The sequence below is a fragment of the Etheostoma cragini genome, chromosome 1 (assembly GCF_013103735.1).
Source record: "Etheostoma cragini isolate CJK2018 chromosome 1, CSU_Ecrag_1.0, whole genome shotgun sequence".
Lineage (NCBI taxonomy): Eukaryota > Metazoa > Chordata > Actinopteri > Perciformes > Percidae > Etheostoma > Etheostoma cragini.
The window spans coordinates 16,351,487-16,367,472 of record NC_048407.1 but is presented as its reverse complement, the minus strand read 5'-3'; the positions used below and the strand labels follow the sequence as shown (position 1 = coordinate 16,367,472).

The window sequence follows — 15,986 nt, the reverse complement described above, 5'->3', positions numbered from 1 at the left end:
TAAATAAGTAAGCGTTACGTAGAATTGAAAAAGTCAAAAAAAGTGACAAACATCGGAAAAAACTACGTGAAAAGTGTTTTTCACAATTCTTCTTTTTTTTTTAACCCTGATGTTGTCCTCGGGTCAAATTGACCCGTTTCCTTATTTCAATGTTTTTTTTAACTACCCAATTGTAATTACTCAAATAAACATGATTGATTCCACACAACGCTCTTTGGCAAGTACAAATCTCTACTTTCATTCATTTTGGCAGGTCTTATTCAATTTTATATCAATTGAAAAAAATATGTAAGTGGTTTTGAAATAGTTTTGAGTAAAAGCCGACATATTCCACTCTGTGATTATCCATCAACATACTTTCCTTTAATTTTAGTAATTTTTAATAATTCCTGTTTTTCTAACTTAAACATTAGGTATAATTTCCTTTAAATTAGGTTTATTGAACAAACATTTAAAAAAAAAAACTATAAAAAAGTAAATAAGTAAGCGTTACGTAGAATTGAAAAAGTCAAAAAAAGTGACAAACATCGGAAAAAACTACGTGAAAAGTGTTGAAGGAGGGACGAAAACATAAGAAAAAGTCAAAAACGTTGATTAAAAGCATCAAAAAATAGTTGATTTTCAATTTTGACGGGGAGACAACACAAGGGTTAAGCTCACTTCATGCATACACTGATAATGACCTTAAATAATAAACAATTACCTGTTTGCAGTGTTTACATAACAGTTGCAATAACTGCAGGATTCACGTCTGATTACAATCACATTGAAAGTGCATGTAAACACAGAACGACATACACTTCTAATTAGCTTTCCATACTACTTCTGTAACTACACCACAGTGGAAGCCGAATACACCCAAAACCATTAAACCACTACACTGCTGTGTCAATACTTGTGCCCACTAATTTGACCTAAACCTGGGACCCTACAACATTAAACAAATAAAAAGGGAGAAGGCTACAATGCTGGACGGAGAGAAAACATCTCTGTATATGAGCACTATTATTTTTGTTATGGACCTATAATGAAATGGATATACATGCCAGGACCCATTGATTTACTGTGTACAGCCGGGACAGCTGCATAGAATCAAAGGCAAGAGAATAAATGGAGGGGACAACGGTGTGCACTGCTGCACACACCCTTATAAAAGAGTATGTTGGTGCTGAGAGGAGAGGTTGTCTGATGAAGGAACACCTGGGTAGGGAGAGGCCCAAACCTGCCGAACCCTCAGTTATCCCGCTTTTGTATTCATACACCACAACAAAGAGACCGACTTCTATATGGAATACTGTACTGGATTTGCTATGCGATGGTGTTAACACAGAAGGACTGGTTTAGGCTGCTGAAGTCGAGGTGTGTGTGAGGAAAAAAAAAAGAAAAAAAAAAGAGAACGACATAGAGGGGTGTGCAGACTAACAGTATGTCAGACAACAAGGTCAGCCCATCCCAGGAGAGGTGTTGGCTTTCTAACAGAGTACAGCTACTTGAAACCAAGGTCACTGCTCTGTGGCTGTGAGAGGGACAGGAGAGTTGGGCCAGACAGGGACAGCTTTGCCACATGGCCTATGTATAGGCTCGATGTGTTGTGCAAGCTGAAAGTGTGCTTGACCTGGGTGTGCGTATACGCCTTCAAATTGAGGGAATTCAGATCACTGGTAGAAAATAAATAAACTAATGAATAACATATCCCGGTCATTCAGGGTAGCCAGGGTAAACCAGATGCCTTTCTGACATAAACAAATCAGTCCATTATCTCTGCTATCATAGCTTGAAACTGCAGAGTACGGATCTTAGCTGATCTCATTCAGCCTTTAATAGCCCTTTGCATGGCTTTGACTGCCTTCCTAGAAAATGAGGCCCATTGACTAGCATTGGACTCTCATTCACCAAAAGATTACAGCAGTTTCCTGTAGAAACTGGACACAGTCAAACACGTGGTTAAGTTGAGCAATTCTAACTAGCGGTTTATCCAGACTGAGCTCTTACACACTCACGTGGAGACACATAAGACTATTTAAGACTATATAAGGCAGTATGTGTCCCTTTGTTGTATTTTTCCGCTGTCTTTAGTTAGATTGTGGGTGGAAAGAAGCATTAGCAAGGCAAGGTAACTTAAAACACCATTACACATTCCCTTTTTTTTTAGTTCCATACAAGTGATATTACAAATACCAATGGTACAAAATAAATCTATTCTAGTTAACCATGTGGACCAATCTGTGACAGTATGTGCCCTTGCTTGTGCGATTCTAATCCATTGAGAGGTGGAAAACATGAGTACGTATTTGTTTGTGCACGTACTATCAACAACAGCCAGCATTTGTATTAGTGCACAACATAGGGGGCTGGATGAGGACTGTTAAATGCAGCTGGATGAGGTTTATTGGAAGAACAAACAAAACTTAACTGTGTAAAGAGGGAGTGCTACTTCAATGTTATCTTATCCTTCCCCACCTTGGACAAGGGCCTAGCAACTCTAAAATTAGCCGTCACATCTAAACACAGTCTTTGGTGTAGCAGATACTCTTTGATGGGAACTTGGCTCATAGCTAATGCACTGAAAGCACACTCGAGCCCATCTCAGAAAACAGATATGAAGCAAGATACTATACAAATGCAAACGAGAAACACACAGTCCTTGACTGTGCCCGTTTGTGTGACAAAACAAACCAGCAACAATCAAAGTTGCTCATTACAACAGTAGAATTAAATTATATATCATGTGTAAGGATAGGAAATAACATTTGTATACATTTTAGTGCAATTCTATAATAATGAAATCAAATTGTATTAATGTTTTCATGAGTGCTTAGACGCAAACGTAAATTTGAAGATAACCAAATGTGGCAAAGAGCTAGCCTATCAGTGTAATACGCACACATAACCATGACTGTATAAAGATTTATCCTTAATACAATCCATATCTATCAATACAATCCATATGAATTTCTAAATGATTTGCATGCTTTTGCCATGTTATTATTATGAAAGACCTATTATATTGAAAATGTTTATGATCCTGACTTCAACCAAGACACCCAATCTATATTTTATTACTATTTTCAAGCAGTCAAAAAGACTAGAGTGCCATGACAAGATTATTGTGTAGATAAAGTAATCATATAGGTGACCCACACTTCCAAAAATAAAGCAGAAAAAAGAGCTGCAGTACATACACACCCGGACAAAAGTTTGGGGTCACTTCGAAATATCCATTGGACTCCATTATAGATGAAATACCAGCTGAGATCAGTTACATTGTTTTTTAACCAGGGTAGCCGTTTTCTGATTACATTATGTGCTTACCTAATTGCAAGGTTCTCCAATGTTCTCTCACTTAGTTTTTTAAATTGATATTAGATTAGTAAACAGAATGTGCCTTTGAAACATTGGATGAATGGTTGCTGGATATTGCATTACAGATCAGCCCCCCCCCACTCAGATCAGCTGGTATTCTGTCTATACTGGAGTGGTATGGAAATTTGTAAGTGAACACAAACTTTTGACTGGTGGTGTACATAGAAGTGTTTTTTATTTTTTATTTTATTAGAATCAAACAAAAAGAAGGAAGATATGACTCAGTCACAGACTGTCACACTGAGACATATAATAGGCTACGTTTCAAAAAAAATTTAAATACAGGGTTCCAGTAGATAATGAAAGTAGACAGTAGAATACATGGCAATTCATAGACCACCAACGTTATAAAAAGGCAGTAAGTCTAAATCAGTCTAACCATCAGGTACAGATCCTGTTTGAGGGTGTGTGTATTACCATGTACTTAAGCTTGTGGAAAACAGTGCCTGGGAAGCAACCATGACCTCCCAGCAAGAGCAGGAAGAAGAAAATATCTTGATGAAAGCAAACAAACATCCTGTGCTCATGGCTGTGCAGATTACTGTATGTATTTGTTTTACCAACTTATTTGTATATTAAAATCAAAATTACAATAAAATGAACATTTACCTTGTTAACAATTAATAAACTTTTTTTTTTTAAATAGAAAAGTGCATATCGTCTCTTTGGAATTCAAAAATAATTGAAGGAAACAGATGAAATTTGTATGGCTATATATTGAATATTTTGAAATCCAAGTATGAAATAAATAACTTTAAACAAAACCAAGTACTTTAAATATTGCCATGTAAAAAACGGATCAGCATATCTTGCAAACAAAATACTTAAATGTAAAAAACAAGCCTTTCACCCAGGAAACGGGTGTATGGGGACCGGTGTTTTAACCCTATTACAAGTGCCTTGTTGTAGTTTGTAGACGGTCTCTAAGCGCTCATCTTGCCATCTCAACACCGGAACTACAGAGAGGTAGGAATTAGCACAACTTTTATGCATTTCTTTCACATCTACTGCAGCCATATTCACTGTGTTCACTTGGAAGGAATCAGTTCACACAGCAAGGCACTTGTAATGGCACCTTGAACAAGGTAAGAGGCTAACAGCAGATTTAAAACCTGCCCTGCCTGGGTGCGAAAGCTAGCGGCAGCATAACTCGGTGTAGGCAACACCGATTATTTTCATTTATCCGCTACTGACAGCCGTACGTGACAAAAAACAATAGGGCTGCATGATTATTGCCAAAATGATAATCGTGATTATTTTGATCAATATTGAGATCACAATTAATTAAAGCACAGGCACAGCTTTACAGAAGAAATGGGTAAAGTAATTTAAAATATCAATCAATCACGCAAATTTGATCTTAAGCCCAAATTGTGTTTAAAATTGAATTAATTGTGCAATCGACCGGAATTCCCCTTTAACAGCAATGGCCTCCGTCATGAGCGTCACCACACGTGACCGGTAACCTAACTGCAGTGTCTAACTGTCCAAATAACAGACACTGCTGCGGTTGATTAGTTGTTGTCCTCCATGTTGCTTCCATGCTGCAGACTGGCAGGGACGGCGTCACGGGACTACACACAAGTTAGCATGTTTTAAAGAGGAAAGTGCATGAATACACACTACAAAAAGTATTAACAGGATTTAAAAAAAACAAAAACAAACATGTTTCGATTACTTTTCAATTCATTGTCCTGCCCTTGTGTTCGCCAATCTTTTTCTTTGTAAAAAGTATCAATAGGTTTACCAATAACAGATGGCTTTTATGCTCCTTCTACATATGTGTTTCTTAAAAGAAATATAAATAACCAAAACCCTAAAGAATAATAAACAACAAAGACAAGCCCAACTTAATTTACCATGTGCAAAGACAGTATCAACTACATTACGTACACACAACTGTTGCTGAACTGAGTATGTTTACATGCCACTTTAATTATTATTCCAAATATGACAATTTTGCAAATTTGATGAGGGTCATGTAAACAGCATATTCAAAGTTGTTTGAAAAAGGCGTTTTTTATGAGAATATCATTTTATGATTATGACATGTGGGATATGCAATTATTATTTGTCTTTTAGGAGCAGTCATTGGACACATTTGGAAAATGCGTTTCAGTTGTTTTTTTTTACTGTAGCTTGTGACAGTTTATGTCCTCTTGCCTGTTTACGGCTTACAGTCAGCTATGTCCGTTGCTAGTGTTGTTGGACACAAACCAACCACCTCTGAAAAGGGAAAAATTCAGAAATGGAGAACAAGCTTTGGACTCAATGCAGCTAGATGTTGTACATAAAGCTGCTGCTATTGATCTTCTTCACTCTCACGCCTACGAGTTACTTCTACTCACTCAGAGAGCTAACTGGTCTGAACCTGCATAACACAGAGCACACTGACCTCCCACCCTACTAACAGTGGCAGATTGCCAGGTTGGAAAGTGTGTGTGTGCACAGGATGACACAAACACATAGAATTAGGGGAATACTCAAACCATTTTACAACCCGTCAACCTTGAGAAATTTGACACAGAGCTCCAACACTCTTCAGTCTTGCATATAATGCTGAGACCAAAGACATTTCGTTTTAGTGCTGAGCCAGCGCAGGAGAAAGGTCTGAAGCCAGAAGATTTTCACACTAAGGAAAAAATAACCTCTGGGTTGTTTGTATTTCTTTAAAAGAATTACAATCATCTTGTGTGGTGCTAAATCCAGGATGCAGCGATGGTGCCCTTGTAAATTAGTGTTGGGAGAGAAGGAACTTGTTTTAGTGGAACACTTGCAAGTGGGAGGGGGAGCCTTGGCATTAAATGAATAAATCCCTGCTACAAAAAAATGCTACATTAAACATCAAAAGACATATGTTGACTATGTGATATGACTTTTACTGATAAAAAAAAAAAGACTTAATAATAATGTTTCACGTAGCAGCAGTGATTTGAAAACGGTAGCGCTTACACAGCGGAAGAGGACACTTCTGTTTGAAATAGCTGGCCAATGGACGGCTCATACGCACAGTCTACATCCTATGAGTCAGACTAATCTTCAAAGGAACTCAAACCTTCTGTGTCCCCACTGGCCCTGCTGATGTAGAGTCCCTGGGCAGGCAGTAATGCATTATACAACATTCCCTTGCTTCCTATGTCCCTGAAACTGTACGACCTAGGGCAGACCTCAAATTCCTCTGCCTAGGATGTGAGCCATTCAGCTTGCTATTAGCGTATTTCTCCCACTTGATGCCACAGTGCCTCGCCTGTTCCCTGCAAACAGACTCCTTCTATACGGCATCAGTGTGCAGCCTGCCTGAGGGGGAGGAGGAGGAGCAGCAGAGGGGAGGAAGAAGGGAAGGCTGGGAAAACAAAGCCTCTATAGTCGTCTCTCCAGCCGGGCCAGGTCGAGCCGCACTAGCGGGGGCGAGTTATGTAATGTGACTGGCAGGGCCCACTTCCCTTTCTACAGAGCTGCTGCACACACTAATCCCCACTGAGGAACAAGCCCTGCTTTAGAGGAAGAGGAGGAAATAGAGGGGGAGCTGCGAGGGAACCAGTGGAGAAGGTGTGATTATGAGAATTTTAGCCTTTCATCTGCACTGAATCAAACTCACAGACACCTCCTCTCTCTCAGCAACTCTGCTGACAGATAACAGTCCGGATGATATCAGCACTGCTGATGGCTGGCTAGAGCCTAGAGAGGCAATACCACTCTCACACAAAAAGCCTGTGTATGACATGCAATAATGACACTCCTACCATACTATTTGTAACAATACAATTTTTCCCTAAAAAGGTGACCTCTTTATTCAGTCCTGTTATAAACATGTAATGCTTATTATGCAACAGCTTTTGCTCTACAATCTTGTTCAAGCGTCTCTGCGTTAGATCACAGAGGAATGTATGCGTAAAAGGGCTTCTAGTCAAGAACATTGTCTACTACATTAGTACTTTATAGTGGCTTCATATTCACACTTTCATATTCACAGCAGAGCGTAGTCAAACCCACACATGAAACCCAGATAGGGAGCAGGTAGACTGATAGGCATGAGCTTTACGAGGCATGGAGGAAGTGGCACCAAGACAGTCACATAGTGAAAGAGAAACACAGAGCGAGAAGAAAAGGTTAAGTGATTACCAGGCACCTCCGTCCGTTCTGCTAACCCTAGAGACCAGGTGGAGGATTTAAAGCAGTTAAAAATAAAGGTCTGATTCTGATTTACTTAGCTGCTTGCCTGGAAACCATGTGACTGGCATCACATGAAGGGAGGGAGGAGAGTGTCAGAAGATGAGTGCGTATGTGTGTGTGTGTGTGTGTTTATGTATGTATTTCCAGCCCCCATAGGCACACATACATAGCATGTACTCCACTCCTGGCCCCATAATAAGCTCTGTGATCAGTTTTTTGTGTTCAATAGCAGCTCTTTCTGGTGCACAGGCACACAGACACAAATGGATGAACGGATTTTCCTATTAATTTGAATGCGCCAATATTGATTCATAAAATTCTGAGATCAATCTTTGCATTTGTGCTTTTTCTTGATAAACGAGTGTATATCTAAGCTAGACGTAATTGGTAGACAGTGGTTACTTGTTGTAAGTTGTTCAGTTAGAGCTGCATGATGTTTAACAAGGTCTGCTTTGCGTGTGTGGCTGTGACAGCGTTTGTGCCACTGTGAACGACAACCCTTACGCGTGGATGTGTGCAGAAGACAACGAGCGAAACACTCTACCGTACATCGGCTCATAAGCAGTCTATGGTCGGCCCGTCCAGATGCTCTCCACATTGTTTTTATGTTAAGGCGCTGTGTTAAAGCACTAAGGCTCTGCACCTAAGCCGTATGATGGCAGGGAAAACACTGTACTTTATTCAGTCTGTCCCTGCTGGGTAGCTAACAGTAGCTAGCCAGCTGTCTGCAGATATCAAGCTGATGTCTTGTCAACACAAACAGTGCAGATGAATTAGTAAGCAGCCTTGCTTCTGCCCCGTCTGTACTCTAGTTGATAATAGAGTGAATGCAAATTATGCTTATTCATGCATGATGACGGCCTAGCAAGTGATAGAGGTCTTTAATTATTCTTGCTCAACTGTTTTGTACATGTAGGCCTATGGAAATACAGATGTTTAATGTTTTAGTTGTTTTGCAAAGAAAATAAAGTAAACTCTTGGTCCACAGTTCTATAACCAGGAAATGTTTACAATTTAGTCTTATGTGCACTTAACACAATTTTATACACCAAGAAACAAGTGTTGCTCACTTGGTGAATGTAAAAGACATTTAAGATCATAGTGATTTATAACGAAATACAGGGCTTAAAGAGAAAAAAAGATCCTGAGACTGAAACATTTTTTGAGGGGGTCCTCTGGTGTAATGTTAATACGCATTAAAGTTAAATTTGACTGGCAGAACAGTTAAAGTCCTTCTAATATTACACAATAATAAAAGTCATCATTTTTATGAAGTAAAAAGTTTAGGATACATTTTTAGTTCTTTCAACCAAATATCAGGTTAAGAGTCAACGTAGATTTTCATATTGATCATAGTCGTACATTGAATCATTGTGAAAACAAAACTTTCTAGATATTGTTTTGTTATTTTGGCCGGGTCATCATCAAAAAAGTGAACTGGTACATTTGTGATTGCGTCCATGTTGACATTAGTTGCTTCATGTACATTTATTAAAAAGTTGCTTTGTTTAGATTCTGAGGAGGACTGAACTTTGGGACAAGGCTGTTTTGTTTAAATAACGGCCATGCTGCTTCCAAACAGACAGCTTTGTCAAGGCAGTTTGGGCTACAGATAGCTTTTACACAGTGGCCATCGTTAATGACAAATCGTGTTCCGATATGAACGTGCACAAACGTATTGTTTTAATCACAAACACGGTCGGTTAGTTAAGGCGCAGTCGCAGCAGTAGCCGCCAATGCCGGTAATATATTGATGACAGAGTGCACGAAAGCAAGCTTTGTGACTAGCATTGAATGACTAGCGAGCACTTTCTTACCACTGCTGCTGTACAGTGAGTATCTACCTTGAACATACGGGTGCTCAATTTGAGGAACCAAGTGCTAAATATTAACTTTGTAAATCAAAATTGAATCAGGAGATCAATGCAGGTATCCTGCCCTACTGAATAACAACAACAAAATGTACACACAATGTGTATGTGTGATCGGTGTGGAACTTTGCTTGTGCTGGAGTAAACACTTGTGTGTCTGACATTAAGACATCCAATAAAAGTGGTCATGCACTCATAATGTAAAATTATACATTAATCAGGACTTTCAGCTACAGTCACAATAACCAACAGGAAGGTGTATTTGTGCGTGGGCAATGCATGTGTGAGTGAGAGAGGCTAATGGAGGGCTTTTGTTGGACACATGCTAGTTCTGCACTATAGAAGCTGTGACCTACTTTTTAGACACACACACACACACACACACACACATACACACACACACACAAACAGAGAGACACACACACACACAGACAAAGGGACAGGAAAGCAGAGGTTAGGCGTGTACTAAGCCCCATTCTTAATACATGCATTCCAGTGGATAGAGCTCAATGCTGCTGCGCTTTCAGCCTGCTTGTTGGTACAAGCAACTCCTGCACACACAACCTCCTGCACGGCTGACAATAAAGCAGAGAGTCTGATGCTTGTAGTATGAAAGCATATGTACAGTATACAAGTACAATTAAGCAAAAGCAGTCTTTCTTTACACTGGTTCAAAAAAGACAAGAAGCACTATACTGGTTGTTTGGTTAAACAAAAGGTACTTGAGCTGCATTTTGTATCTTTACTGCAATGAGGTTAATTACTGAGAAAATTACAAACATATCAAACCAAACCCGTGTATTCAAGTGTCACATGGCTGACACAAACATTAACTCCGTTTAACAAATCAGTAAGACTTAAGGAATATTCAATGTTCCTTAAATGGTAAAATGATGTATGCTCCAGGTGAAGGATAATAAAAGATAAAAAGGTGGAAATGTGACATTTCAATCCTTTTCTCCAGTTGCTGTGTTCACAAGAATACACACACACAAACACACACCATAATGCACTGCATATGTATTATGCAACACAAACCGAAAAGCCCAAAAAACACAATTTCAGAAACAAATGCTTAACTAATAGCGTGTCAATAAAAGCTGCCTTGTGAAGCCTGAGCGTCAGACCGATTAGAGATAGAATTTCAAAAAGATGTTATTCTTCAACATACCGATTCCATGGCTGTGGGAGAATGTCAGTGGGCTAAAATCCAACTAGAAAAATACCTGCCGTCTGAGTCCACAGAATCCTGAAAAACAAGAGGAAAACAAAACCAAGCATTAATTACTAGGACAGCACAAGCAGTTTCACATTCCTCGCAATGGATGGGTATTGGGGTGGATGCAGAGGGTCATGTTTCTCCTCCCAGCATCGGTTCATCCACAGTTCTCTGGCAAGCTAATAAAAGCCTGTGGAAGAACAGGACACACTGGCACTGACATGCATTTGGTGTCCTTTTGGTTTCTTCAACCACTTGAGCACTCCAACCATGGGCCTTATCCGTTTTAACCGAGCTCTGCAAATACGTGCTGATAAAGAGCACATTTTGACAACATAGCTCTTCCCCCCCCCCCCCCAAACAGATCTGTGAGCAACTGCTTAACAATATTCTTAATATATTTATTATATTCTAATTTAGAGCTGTGGGGATGCTGTACACAGAGCCTACACCGTAGCCCACGTAAATGGCCTGCGCCGCTCTGAGGATTTATACTTGTGTGCTGGTGTGTCTGCATGTTCTAGCATATCCCTTTAAAAGAATAGCAGAGCCGGTCTGTGTGCATACGTGGGGAGTGTGTGGAAGAGCGAGTGAGAGAATGACAGGATTAGCTTCTGAGCGAGTACTGATTTTGGTGGCGGAGACAGAGAAAAGGTGTCTCCCCGGTGCTTTTTGACCACAGTCAGAAAGCTGTAGCAAGAAAAGTTAACGCTCTCCTTGATTTCATGTTGTTTACGAAGAAGTAGAACCTGGAAATGAGTAGCTGGGAATGAGTCGGGGGCCAAAAGGACAAAAATATACTACATATCAGTTGCCATATTGTTAATTGGTGAATCTCTCCCCTCTAACATCAGTATTGGTGTCAGAAAAACGCCCATATCGGTGGAGCTTTCATTTCTATATATAGTAAACAGTAAGTAGCAAAATGAAGCCAGCTAAAGCCCATTACCGCTCATATTCCTAACCTTCCTGGCCGGCCTGCCCTTCCCCCAGTCTGCTTTCAACAATGAGGACAAGGGTTTATCAGGATTTAGGGGGCAGACCATATGGGGGGCCGGGGGGGGGGGGGGCTAAACTGGTGATATCCTGAATAATAAAAAATGTCTACACTGACAAGAGTCAGAAAGTGGCATGGGTGGAGCTGCTTTCAGTAAGAAAGTGGATCCCTTTTTATAAACTTCAATATTTTGTTATTAGAGAGGATAAATAAAGGCTGTGTTTAACCTCTTAAGTCTTCCTCCTATAGTCGAACCAACCTGGCACTTTTTACTTGATAGTTTTCATTTTACTTTACAAAACCTTACAGAGCACTATACAACACACTTCAGATAACACTCCTCTTCATGGGAACAAGACAACAACACACAGGAAACATTCCTCTGGCCACAAGAACTGAGATGCTATGAACATTACTAATAGCCTAGGTATAGAAATACAAGGGATGCACCAGCTTTTCTCACGGTTAAACTCAGTGTAGTTAGAATGTTTTACTATGTTGCCAACGTTGGATTTGGGCATCTGTGCCCGACCCTTCTTGCACTTTTATAATACCAACAATACAACATTTACACCCACTGCAAAAGGTGAGAAAGCACTTGCTACACGTACATTTGTGCCTTCCATGACAGGAAATGCGTTTGGAGATGTGCGGTGTTTAAAACAATATTGTGGCTTCCCCTTCCTATGAATGTTTTTCTATGCACTTGCAGCTTCTAACCACGTTGGACAACACATCATTCTAACTATGAATGAGCATATTTTCGAGCATAACCCAGCCCTTGCATTTTCCCAAAACTGTAGTCCTTGTATTTATTTAAATGGAAAGATCTCATTTTCAAACATCCTCGTTGTAAAACTTCTACAAAATGCTTTTGCATGCACACAGATTATTGAAAAATTACTTAGTCATTGTTTGCCTTTGGGCATGCATATTTCTGTTGCTTCCATCAGCATAAGTGGTAGAAACAGAACTGTGGTGAAGAAGAAATTTCCAACTAACCCAATATGTTTACAAGACTGGAGTGGTTGTGCACTGGGTGGCATTGAAGGGCTCCTTAGTAACGGTTACTTCCTAGTTAATTAGCTTTGACTAAGCTTCACCAGGAGAGAATGCAAGAGTGACACATATGTGTAGCGCACACACAAAAACTGCTGACAGGCCAAATTTACACAAAACAATTACATCCTCAATCAGATAAAACACCAGATAGAATATAAACAAAAAATAAACTGCATTCACAGGTGCGCATTTTACCTTTGGAAAGCTCATGAATAATAGATTTACCACATTGTTTGGACTCAACAAGTTATAGAATTACTAGAAGTGTGATGAGACACCCAGCTCACAAGATTTTGACACTATTTCAAAAAAAAAAAAATACTTCAATGTAGAAATAAGACTGGAAAAATACGCCTTTATATAATCAAGTCACAAAATGAAAAAAAAACAAGCACTGACAAACTCAAATGACTGGCTTCTGTCCTGTGTAACTAACAGTTCCACCGTTACTTATTCCATGTGTACGCCGGAGTAGTTGAGACCAGTTATTTTGTACTTGACTTTGTCATTGTACAATAGACAGAGAGAAATAAAGAGTGTGTTATTGTTTTCACAGAGATTATGTTCTAGAACACAAATAAATTACTCAACAGATGATTCTTGTGAAGACAGATGCTCTTTTCTCCTCCTCTGCATTTTATTCATTGCAGCAGTAAACAAGGAATCAGGCTACTCTAGTACTGATTCATAACAATTATATTATTCGGTTTTGCTGTCCACTTCCCAACTCATTTAAACAGAGAAAGAGCAGTCCGCGCGAGACAGCGCCACAGTGACCTGCACGCTGTACATGCATGCCTTGGCCGAGAGCGCGAGAGAGAGCGAGAGAGAGAGAGAGTGAGCGGCTGTAGTCTGCAAGGCACTAACGCTGGGTTTGACAGGGAGCTTTTTTACTTCAACTATCGCTCTGAAAATGTTAACTCCAAAAGATGGTCCCCCGTAAAGAGCCAGCCCATCTCAAGTTACTGAGCCTGTGCTGAAGTTATTGCTAGCTCTGTGGCTAACCCCTTTCACTTTGACCAGCAAGTAGCAAGCAAAACATGGCTTGGATCTAATAGTTGAAGCTTTTATTCACTGACAAATAAACTGCACACACTGTAGCGTAACTGCCAACTTTATCGTCACCGACACACACACACGCCTCCACCGCTCTACTTTTTTTCCTCCGCCGCACACTCCCTTATGTGTGGGCTGCACCTGACGCAGTTCACATTTAGGATGCTTGCTAGTAACTTGACCCTGAAATTGTTTGTGAATTTATCGATGGCAGTTCTCAATATGAGTGGTGTTGAAGGATTTGACATGGCATCCTCCTTGCATTATTTCGACCTTGCAAGTAATGTATACTGCATTACAATGTTTTACACCATGAAAAACGTCCAGACCGCGAACATTGATTCGCCTTCAGCACGTAAAGCCTGTGTTGCATGGAACAACAACAAACTTCAAGCCAGCAAGCTACACCCTACACATGACATGTTTTGAAGAAAATTTGAATTGTGCGACAAAGCAGGCCTGCTTGGTTCTTTTGGGGGAATTGTTCTAAGTATTTACAAAGAATAGGTTTAATGTTACGGCATCTACAATCTAACTGGGACATTTTGGGACGGATTGTGGCAGGATTGCTGTGGACGAATTAGAGGTACACAGGGCGAAGACCAAATTACATTTAATGTATCCAGCTATTTTAAATAGATCATGCTACTGGATTGTGTTAACAGTTTACCTTTCATTATATCTTATTATATAAATATCTTATCAGAGTGCAAACGTTCCAACAAGTTCCTTCCTGAGACCATTTTGCAGAGGCACTGTCTCTGTCTGGATCTGAGCATCCCTAGTATAAGATATGTAATATTTGTGCACAAGCAGTGCAGCAAAGCTAATGAAAAGGTCCGAGGTTGAAGCTCAATATCCAAGCTAAAGTTGGGCTTCATGTAACCCTGCCTTATGTCAAAAGGACTGCCTCCACACCACTTGAAGCTGAGGCCAAACATTCAGGTTTTTTGTGCATAATTACAGCACATTTCTAGTTCAGCATCACCATGACAACATGTCTGCATATTTATTCTTCTGCATGTTCACTGGACATGTCCCTGTTATCTAACACATGAAATATCAGCAGTGCGTTTTAAAGCACTTAACTAAGATAAAACAATGGAACGGAGACTTGATGACCAGTGGTGGCGCATGATGTGTGTGTGTGTACATATATACATAAATAAGAGGGAGACCACCCCTTGATACGGGGGGATTAAGGAGGAGACAGGGGCTTGAATGCTGGCTTCAGGACACAGGCACACTTTTGTCTTGCTTCTCTGCCATTGGGCATCTGATTACAAGAACATCTTCCATTACAACAAACTGGTATCGCCGCTGCCTTTATATGGGAAATCAGGACCATATTGCACGAAAGACACCGGTGTGGCCCCCAGGGCAACAGAGCACCTCTCCAGCCAGTGTCTGCTTGTCCTATCTGAGAGCAGATCAGAGCCAGCTGAAAGGCGACCTGGAACAACAGCGCTGACCTCTGTCTGATTTCATAAAGCGTGACAAGCCTCGTTCACATCATGCAGGGAGATGGATTCACAATCACAATGCAGCCTTTTGTGGAGTTCAGTTGAGGGACATAGTAAGCACAGGATTACAAATGTTGGCACAGAATCTAAGCAAGACAAACCTTACAAGTAGTGCTGTTGGGCTTGATGAAATAAAGCATGTTTAGCCAAAGCAGTCTGGTAATGGACTTCTGTAACATAACATTAGCTTAAAGTCGTGGTGTTTGCTGTCCAATCAATAACAATGTGTTAAAAACAAATAAGTTCCCATGGATCAGGATGTGTTTGGACCAACTTCAGCCCTGTATGACAAAATGCTTTCTTATTAATTTGAATGAGGCCACTCCGTCAACATAGTGGGTGTGCCATTGCAGAGGGTGTAGCCGAAAAAACGCAGCGCTGTCCTGCATTAAAATTTTACATGGCTCAACTTTTGTTGGAGCGCGATGAGACTTTACCCAGCAAGGTGCTGCGTGGCACAATCAAATATGTGGAAGTGCACACTTCTGATAGATTACTTACCAACGCGAACACTACTTATTTCTCTCATAAACAGTATTGTTCGCAAATCTGTCATAAACTGCATAAGTGAGCACTTCTCCTTTGCCGAGAGAAACCATCCACCTCACAGGTGTGTTATATCAAGATGCTGATTAGATAGGATGATTATGGCACAGGTGTGTGCCACAATAAAGGCCACTCTGAAATGTGCAGTATTAATGTAATGGGGGGGGGGGGGGGGG

General features: G+C 40.3%; 1 protein-coding gene across 3 annotated transcripts in view; it reads right to left on the bottom strand.

The window, feature by feature from the left end:
• The window catches only part of ankrd11 (ankyrin repeat domain 11), a 113,218-nt gene that overhangs the window by 72,651 nt on the left and 24,581 nt on the right, over positions 1–15,986 (bottom strand). For 2 of the 3 annotated variants that reach the window (XM_034881776.1, XM_034881756.1), the window contains exon 2: positions 10,579–10,656. The gene's annotated coding sequence lies outside the window, so the exon portion shown is untranslated. Of the gene's footprint in view, positions 1–10,578; positions 10,657–15,213; positions 15,229–15,986 lie in introns of those variants that run through there. The other variant, XM_034881767.1, reaches the window with a different exon arrangement.